Source organism: Mycteria americana, chromosome 2 (genome assembly GCF_035582795.1).
Source record: "Mycteria americana isolate JAX WOST 10 ecotype Jacksonville Zoo and Gardens chromosome 2, USCA_MyAme_1.0, whole genome shotgun sequence".
NCBI lineage: Eukaryota > Metazoa > Chordata > Aves > Ciconiiformes > Ciconiidae > Mycteria > Mycteria americana.
Genome location: NC_134366.1, coordinates 140,130,560 through 140,138,700, shown reverse-complemented (window position 1 = coordinate 140,138,700; position 8,141 = coordinate 140,130,560). Strand labels below are relative to the sequence as shown.

The 8,141-nt window shown below is 47.2% G+C and overlaps 1 protein-coding gene across 4 annotated transcripts in view; it reads left to right on the top strand.

Moving 5' to 3' along the window:
- Positions 1 to 2,515: 2,515 nt before the first annotated feature.
- Positions 2,516 to 8,141, top strand: part of STAU2 (staufen double-stranded RNA binding protein 2) — a 175,402-nt gene continuing 169,776 nt past the window's right edge. For 2 of the 4 annotated variants that reach the window (XM_075494820.1, XM_075494815.1), the window contains exon 1: positions 3,299 to 3,394. The gene's annotated coding sequence lies outside the window, so the exon portion shown is untranslated. Of the gene's footprint in view, positions 2,763 to 3,298; positions 3,395 to 4,624; positions 4,729 to 8,141 lie in introns of those variants that run through there. The other 2 variants (XM_075494816.1, XM_075494819.1) reach the window with 2 other exon arrangements.

The following is an 8,141-nucleotide window of genomic DNA, read 5'->3' as shown; positions in this document are numbered from 1 at the left end:
AAAATTATAAATCTAATAATAAAACTTATCACTAAAAATTAAAATATTTTGATTTTTGGCAAGTCAGCTTGAAAGTGCCAATTTAGTTTTTCTGAATCTGAGGTTAAAGATGACAAGGCCAAGTGTCTTCAAGTGTCCTGCACCTGTGTATACAGACCAAATGGAATTACTCTGTACCCTTTCCCCCAGTTAGGCATTTGTGCAGGCATTTAGGCATTAGTGTGGCTTGTGTTTTTCTTCCTCTTGTTTTCAAATTGCATACTGAATTAATCACTCCTATTAACAACTTACCTACTGAAACTAGATTGTTAGGCAAGTCATGACACTCCCATTGTGTACTAATGGAGTAGAGTGGATGAGTATATACAAACTATCTATCTCCTATTTTTAAAAATCGAGAAGTTTTTAGGTTCTATTAAGCTGCTCTTATTGGAGATATTGACTAGCCTTTATCCCATATCTCAGCGTAGGAGAAAAAAAAAACCATAAAGGTACAGTAAATCTAAAGAGTAGCTAGTAATGCAACTCAGTTGTTCATATATGTAAAGCTCCAATTATATAGGAAGTTTATTAAAAAGCAAAACACTTTCATGGACTTAAAATGATTATAAAATATTTGATCCTTTGTTTTATACCTGGACAAAATTAGATTAGAAGTCATCAGTGTATTTAAAATATATGTATGTGGTAAGTTTTCAGATAAAATTTGCTCTTTTGTATTCAGTTTTCTTTCAGCTATATGCTGTTTGCAGCACAGAAATGTGTAAGATATGAGACTCTTCTGAGTTGATACATATAGTTCAAGATATGTTTTTAAACTAAGCTTTTAGCTGTGTAGTAATAGCAATACTATAAAAATGTTAAGTATTGAAATAATAGCACAGACCGGAAATGTTAGTGTCTTGTTGGAATTGTATCTATCTATTACAGAAAGTTCAGAAAACTTCCCTTGTAACCTGATGCTGACATTCATTGAATGCATTTTTCTGCTAGGTACACCGATACTAAGTAGACATTATGCTATAGGGTTGTTCTTGAAACTAACAGTAAGTAAAGTAAAAAGTAAAATTTGACATAAATAATTAAAAAAACCCACCGCCAACAAACTAAAAAAAACCCAAACCCACAAACTTTTGTAGACGACATCATCGTGATTCAGCATCTGGATGAACTTTACTTACGCAAAAACTTGTAGTAGCCTTATGAAAAGTATTTGCAGTATTATCCATTGCTAAATTATATCAGAAGCATACATAAGAAATTGTATTATGCTGTGTACTTCTGTGCTCAGTTCTTAAATGAAATAAGGGGTAAGGAATCTCAGAAACAGAAAACTAAACAACGGAGGAATAAGAAGGGGAGGATGACAAGCTACCACGGCTGAATACCGGGTATGTATAAAACTGTCTTCGCAAATGCTGAGTTCCCAAAGTATGTTTAAATAAGTTATAAATGTCATATTAGTGTTCTGTTAGTATGAATAAAACCTTGCTATCGCTTAGAGACTCATAGTACAGCCCTGCTGCTAAGTGTCATTACATGTATTTGGTGTGTAAATTAGTGTCTGTAATATGTGAGCTTACTACCAAAATTCACCTGGGCTATGTGCTATTGGAGCATGTCTATACCACGAGCACCTGGGAATCCTGTCAGGGTGCATCTTCTTTTTTGCTCAGTTGTTGTACTGATCTGCTGCTTGGTTTCACATCATGATTTCAAAAAAAAAAAAAAGAAAAAGATCTTATGGAATAACAGATACTGGAGGAAACAGGAACTCTGGGTTCATTCTGATCCTGACTTAAATATCTGTTGGTTTTTAAATTACATTTGCTATATCTAATGTTCTAACTCTCCAAGCTATCATTAAAATGCAATTGCCTAGTAAAAAAATATAGGCATCTTTTCCCCCCAAAAAATCTGGTTTTGTTTCTAGGCCTGAAGAGTTTTGTTACTGCAGTCTTGCAAATCAGATAGGAAATTCATTGCTTCAAGTTCTGATGCTTCTACCTGGCTTTGTTGTGGATTTAAAAATCCCTGGTTTGTCTTACTTGGCAAAAAATTACTTGCGTCACTCAAGAAAGCAGATTTTTACAAACTAAATTAGGTGGGATTGTGGATTAAACTCGGAAGCTTTCTTTTTTTAATGAACAATAAACTTTTGATTACTTTGAGATAAAGAATTTGAATGTTATCTTTAGTGCTAAAGATGGTCAGAAATTAATTTTTTATTTCCCCCCTCTTTATTCTTCTGTTAATTTCTAATTTAAAGGAAGACTTTGTCTCCAAGAAACTATTTAGCCTTTAATCTCAATTTTGCATATCCCCAAATCTAACTGCTTAAGTGCTTTGCTTTTTTTATTTCTTCTGTCCACCTCTGCCTTCTGTAGGGGGCGTGCAAAAACCTGAAAGGAGGCAACACAGTAGATGTTACGTGATGGCAGAACCCCAGGACTGGTGTTGGTTGGAAGGGCATGGAAACAGGGCTGTCAAAAAAAAAAAAATGCACCAGGCTAGCCATGGCTTTATCTCGCTGAGCCCTGGCAACGTGTAAGGAGGGAGGTTTTGCAGCAACTACATCAGTTATCCTCCTCTTCACCACCCTGGGAGAAACCTGGTTTGACCTAACGCATTCTTTGATTCCGTACGGCAGAAAATTTTGACATAAATCCCGTTTATGGCTTTTTGCCTTCCTCTGAAAACTGCTGTCTTGGAGGGGAAAGGAGGTGAGACTGAAACCACCTTGGAGAGTTATGCGGTCCAAGGTAGAGCGAGATGAGTAACACCGGGGGGGGGGGGGGGGGGAACAAAAAATAGAGCCGGTTCTCTGTTGTACTGTGTTCTCGGAGCACCCAGCTGACGGCAGCGTGCCGGCCAGGGGAGCGGGGCCGGGTCGGGGCTTCCCCAGCCGGCGGTGCCGAGGCGGAGCGGCCTCGGCACCGCCGAGGCGTCGTTCCCCCGGGGGACGGGGGGGGCCCGGGGAGCCGCGGCCCCCGCGGGGGCTGAGGGCGGGCGCGGCGGAGCGGAGGGGAGCAGCGCCCCGCAGTGCCCCGCGCCGCCGCTAGGGGCGCTGCGCGCCGCCTCGCCGGGCCGGGAAAGGGACGCGGACGGGGCCATTCGTGCCGCGGGAGCGGGGGGGAGCGAAGCCCGGGCGCGGCGCCGGGAGCCCTTGGCGGGTGGCGGGGCGCGGCGGGAGCGGCGGCGGGGAGGCGGGGGAGGCCGGCAGGGGGTTGGCGGGCGGCGCTGAGGCGGCGAGGCGGGGCGGCGGCGGCGGCGAGAGGGCGGGGGGGGGGGGCCGGAGTGGTTGGGGCCGGCGGCGGCCGCCGCGGCGGCGGGGTCAGTTCTCTTTAGTGTTTGCCGATGTTGGAGGCGTCTCCAAAGTGTCCCCGGGAAGCAGGTAACCGGGCCCGCGGGGGCGGCCCCGCGCCCCGCCACCGGGCGGGGAGGCCGTGGGACGGGGGGAGCCGCGCCGGGCCAGGCCGGAGGGGAGGGAGCTGCTTCAGCCATGATGTCCGAGCCCCCGTCCCGTCTCCCCCCCCCCTCCTCCCGCCGGGGCGAGGGCTCCGCCAGCCCCTCGGCGCCCCCCACCTCCCCGGGGCCGGGCAGGCGCTTCTGCGCCACGGCGCTGCCGGCCCGCTCCGCTTCGGCGGGGGGCGGCGGTGGAGGAGGCACCAGCCCCGCCATCCGCCCCGGGGCTCCCGCCCGCCCCCAGCCACCCGCTGAGGGGCGGAGGAGGCGGGCGGGGGCACAGGTGGGCCGCCCCAGCGCTGCCGCCTCCTTGGGCCGCGGAGGAGCCCCCGCCGCAGCTCCCCCACACACCGACTGCTGGCGGCGGCCGTTGCGCCAACGCCGGGCCGCGGCCGGCGGGGCCGGGCCGGGCCGTGCGGTGGGGCTGGGCTCGGTGGGGACCGCACCGGGCCTGCCCTGCTCTGCCTCAGACCTCGGGAAGTAGTTGGGTGCGACCTGAACTTGCCCTATGTCCTTTGGCCCGCCCCGGCCCGGCGTGCCCTGTCGGCTCGGCGGCGCCGGGTTGAGGTGCGCGGCCTCGGGGGCGCTCGGTGGCAGCTCGGTGGCCGCCGGCGGGGCGAGGGGCGTCGGGCATTCCGCGGCCGGTCAGCGGCGCGGACCCCGCAGCTCGGCCGCCGCGTTTTTCTACGCCGTGTTAATCGCTCTCCTTTTGCGCATCTTGCGCTGCCCTCAAACTTCGGACAGGGCCCGAAACTTTGCCAGCAGGACTGGGCTCTCCCGCTCCCAAAATGGATGTCGGCGTCTCTTCCACGAAGCGATGGGCAGCGGAGCGCTTTGCTGGCCTTTGCCCGGCACGAGGGCTTCGGGGCTGCCATGGAGGTGGGGGGGGGACGACCCAGGGAGACACTGCTGTTAAACGGCCTAGCCCAGGCCGCTCAGGTGGTGGGCGGCATTTTCCCGGGGTTCGGGTCTCTCTGGTGGGAGAAAGTCCATCTCGATCGCAGCCAGGCCTGCAAGTCACAGCCGTGCTCTCCTGGGACAGCGTGGGCTGCTTGGGGCGCGCTGGGAGGGCAAATCCCGCAGCGGAGCTGTTTGTCTTGTAGTGCTCAGGGTCCCACCTGCCAAGCCAGTGATACCCAAACAAAAAATTTCCCCACAGTGCATCTGCCCGGTGTTGCCTTACGGCCAGCAAGCTGTTTCTGTGGATACCAAGATATAAGCTTCTTGGGCCGTGCTTGGAATGCTCCCTGTGCAACTGCCATGGTACTAAAAAAAGTTTATATTATACAAAAGAGTAGATGAAGTGTTGCTGTTGTAGCCCCTCTCTTTGTGTGAAATACTGTGAAATCTTGAACAGTACTGAGGAACGTGCATGAATAACCACGGCATTGCAAGGCACAAGTAAGACTATTTGCTCTGGTGTAACTAGGTATAGTTGCATTGCGCCTCTGTAAGCGAGCATATATTGCTATATCTCACTTAGGTTACTAGTGGTATCAAGCTGTCCAGGAGTAAGGTCTTCCTGAGCTGTGTGGTAATTCCAGGTTAGCGGTCTACACCTGTGTAATAATATTAATGTATCTAAGCCATTTACTAAATACAGGGGGTTCTGTACAGGTTTTGTTGTGACATTGCTGCCTATAAACAGTGCCAGGCTGACAGGTTTCTGAATGAAATCTTTTTTCTAGAAAGCCAGCAGCAGTGTAAGATTTCTAGTACTGATTTCCAGCCCCTGATCTTAGCTTTGCCCTAGAAAAGCTCCTGGAGAGAGAGATTTCTGCTCTTGCCTGTCTTTGCTAAGATTCCTATTGCTGACAACTAGGAACAGGATTGAGACAGCCTGCTTGTTCATAGTTTCTGAGGGGAAGGGGCAGTTCAGATTTTCTTTGCTTTGCAGAGAACTTTTCAGCGACGTTGCTTTCGCAAAAGTCATCCAGCTTGGGTTCAGTTCAGGCTGTAGTCTGGAGGCCAAAGTCTTTATATATCTTGTTGCCAGCTTGAGCTACCTTGTCCCCCAAGAATTATGCCAAAATAATAATAAATGTGAACAATCTTACATCCTGAATTGTGAAGGTAGTTTGTAAAGGAACTTCCTAGTTTTACATGCAGGAAAACCTGATTAGAGGTGTTTTAATCATAGAATCATAGTTTGGGTTGGAAGGGACCTTTAAAGGTCATCTAGTCCAACCCCCTTGCAACGAGCAGGGACATCTTCAACTAGATCAGGTTGCTCAGAGCCCCGTCCAACCTGACCTTGGGGCATTTACCAGCAATCTGGGCAACCTGTTCCAGTGTTTCACCACCCTCATTGTAAAAAATTTTTTCCTTATATCTAGTCTGTATCTATCCTCTTTTACTTTCAAACCATTACCCCTTGTCCTATCGCAACAGGCCTTACTAAAAAGTTTATCCCCATCTTTGACTTGAACAAGTTTAAATAAGCAGTTAACTCAATCAGCTCCTTCCTTGGGGGCAAATATCGGGCTTGATTTGCCTACACAAGTTTATAAATATAACTCCACTGTACTCCTCATTTACATTGGTGTGAATGTGGGAAGTGAATCAAATACTATGTGTTTTATTTGTAAAGTGTCGTGAAAAGTGACCTTGGGAAGGTTAGGCAACAGGCTGTAGTGAAGCAGATCCTCTGATTCCAAGACTGCTTCTCCAACCATTAGGAAAGCTGCACCTGTCATGCCCTATCTAGACAGTTTGTTTTGACCTGTGTCAAACACTTGGCCATTGATTCGTCAGTCTTCAAAAAGACTGAAAAACTCTCATCAATTATGTCCAGTCCTTCAGCCCAAAATACATCTTCTTATAATATCATACCATTGGAGAGCGGGCCTTATAAAGTGTGCAGGTTTTAGTGCCAATTTTTTTGGTGTATACTTCCTAAATACGTGTATACACGTGCACAGATTTTCTCCCATTGGAGAGTCAAGTATCTGCTTCCTCACATAGGTCACACTGATGTGGTGGGGAAGGACCTAACTCTGCATCTTTTCAGGATAACTGTAACAACGTAACTTCTGTTAATCCACAAAAGCTTCACTTTTCCTTCCCCTGCTTACATTGATTTCCTGTCAGCAACAGCAAGATCTATAAGATAAGAGTTAGGCCTGTCTTTTGCCAGAACCAGTTATTTTGCATTTCTAATCTTTGAGTCACACATAGACTGTATTTTTCACAATAGTTCTTGAATTGTCTCTCTTTTCCAAAAAGAGGAAGAGAAACAAAGGCAGAGAATGGCTCTTTTAAAGCTGCTGTGGGTACTGATGGCAAAATCCACACGGGAAACCGGGAACCCCTGCTACCCCTTTCTGCTTTCATGCTTCTCGGCCATTCCTGTTGCTGGTTTTATGGTGTTAACACTTTTGAGTACACCCATGTAAGGGTCGAGCTGACGGAGGCCCTGCCTGGAGCTCTCACCTACCACCCCTCTTTCATCTGCTTGCTCTTTGCTGGCAGGTACCATATATGCGGTCTCTGACACCAGTAGGTCAGAAGGATAAGGCAGGGGTTTCCATTTGCTTGAGGGGCATATAAAGCACGGGGCTGGGGTTCTGCAAAGGCAGGTCAGGGAATGGGGCTGGCAGTTTTGCTCAGGGAGGAGAGGATATATGGTGCAAGGTGGGGGATAGAGATGGTGGGAGCATGTGACAGACTCTGGGAAGAGAGGAAAGGGAATCCATGTATAACATAATTAATTAATATATATGTAAGTCAAGGGCTCTGCATTTAGCAGGTCTGCGCATTGTCAGCGATCAGTCACGATCAGCATTATCCAAAGTATGCTTGCATTAAAAGATCAAGTGTTCAGTAAAAATCTGAGAGATGTCTTGTCAGGCGTTGTTCTGGAAACTATTTAGAATAAAAAAATTGCTTGTCACAACTCCTAATCTAAAAATGAATTTTGAAAAACCATCTGTGGTAGTGTAATACTAAAGTCACATGCATGTCTGTAGCTGCTAAAGTTTGTTCATACTTTATCTCAACAGCTACTGTTTTGTGTTGGTTTTTTTTTTTTAAGCTGGTAGTATTTGGAAAGTTTCCCAGTAGTGAAATCTGTACTCCAGGGTCACAGTGTGCTCACCTGCATCTTTTCTTTTGATTTAGTCAAGTACACTTCTGTATAGTACATCACTAGTATGTTATAAATTTATTGATACTTAACCAAATAAAATCAAACTATAAATCAGTTGTACTGATTCAAATAAAGAAATGAAGTAACAAAGTCTGCAGGAGCTTTGGCTTCGTTAGTCCACATAAGAACAAGAAATAATCTAAAATTTCTTGTTCAAAAGTCATGTGGGGGTTTTTTTGTGTTTTTTTTTTTTCTTTATTTTTTTTCCCCCTTCTGATCCTTGTTCAGTCCTGGATACTAGGTTGCAGGGCTTTTTCCTTTCCAGGCTGTGGAAAATGTTTTCTCTGCTTTTTGTGTCAGTCTGGTGTATCTGGTAGTACATAAACCTGCCCGCTTCAAACTGTGTTCCATCTGTGGTGGCAATGTCCCTCAAGTGGACATTGCCAGTGGGTATTTTGCTGAAGAGTATACTCCCAAGAGACATTCCTTTTGTACCTGTTTAAGGCGTGGGGATCTTAATGAATGATTCCAGAGGGATTTTCTTGAAAACCTTTCTGACCCTCTTATAATTTAGTGCAACACAGTTACT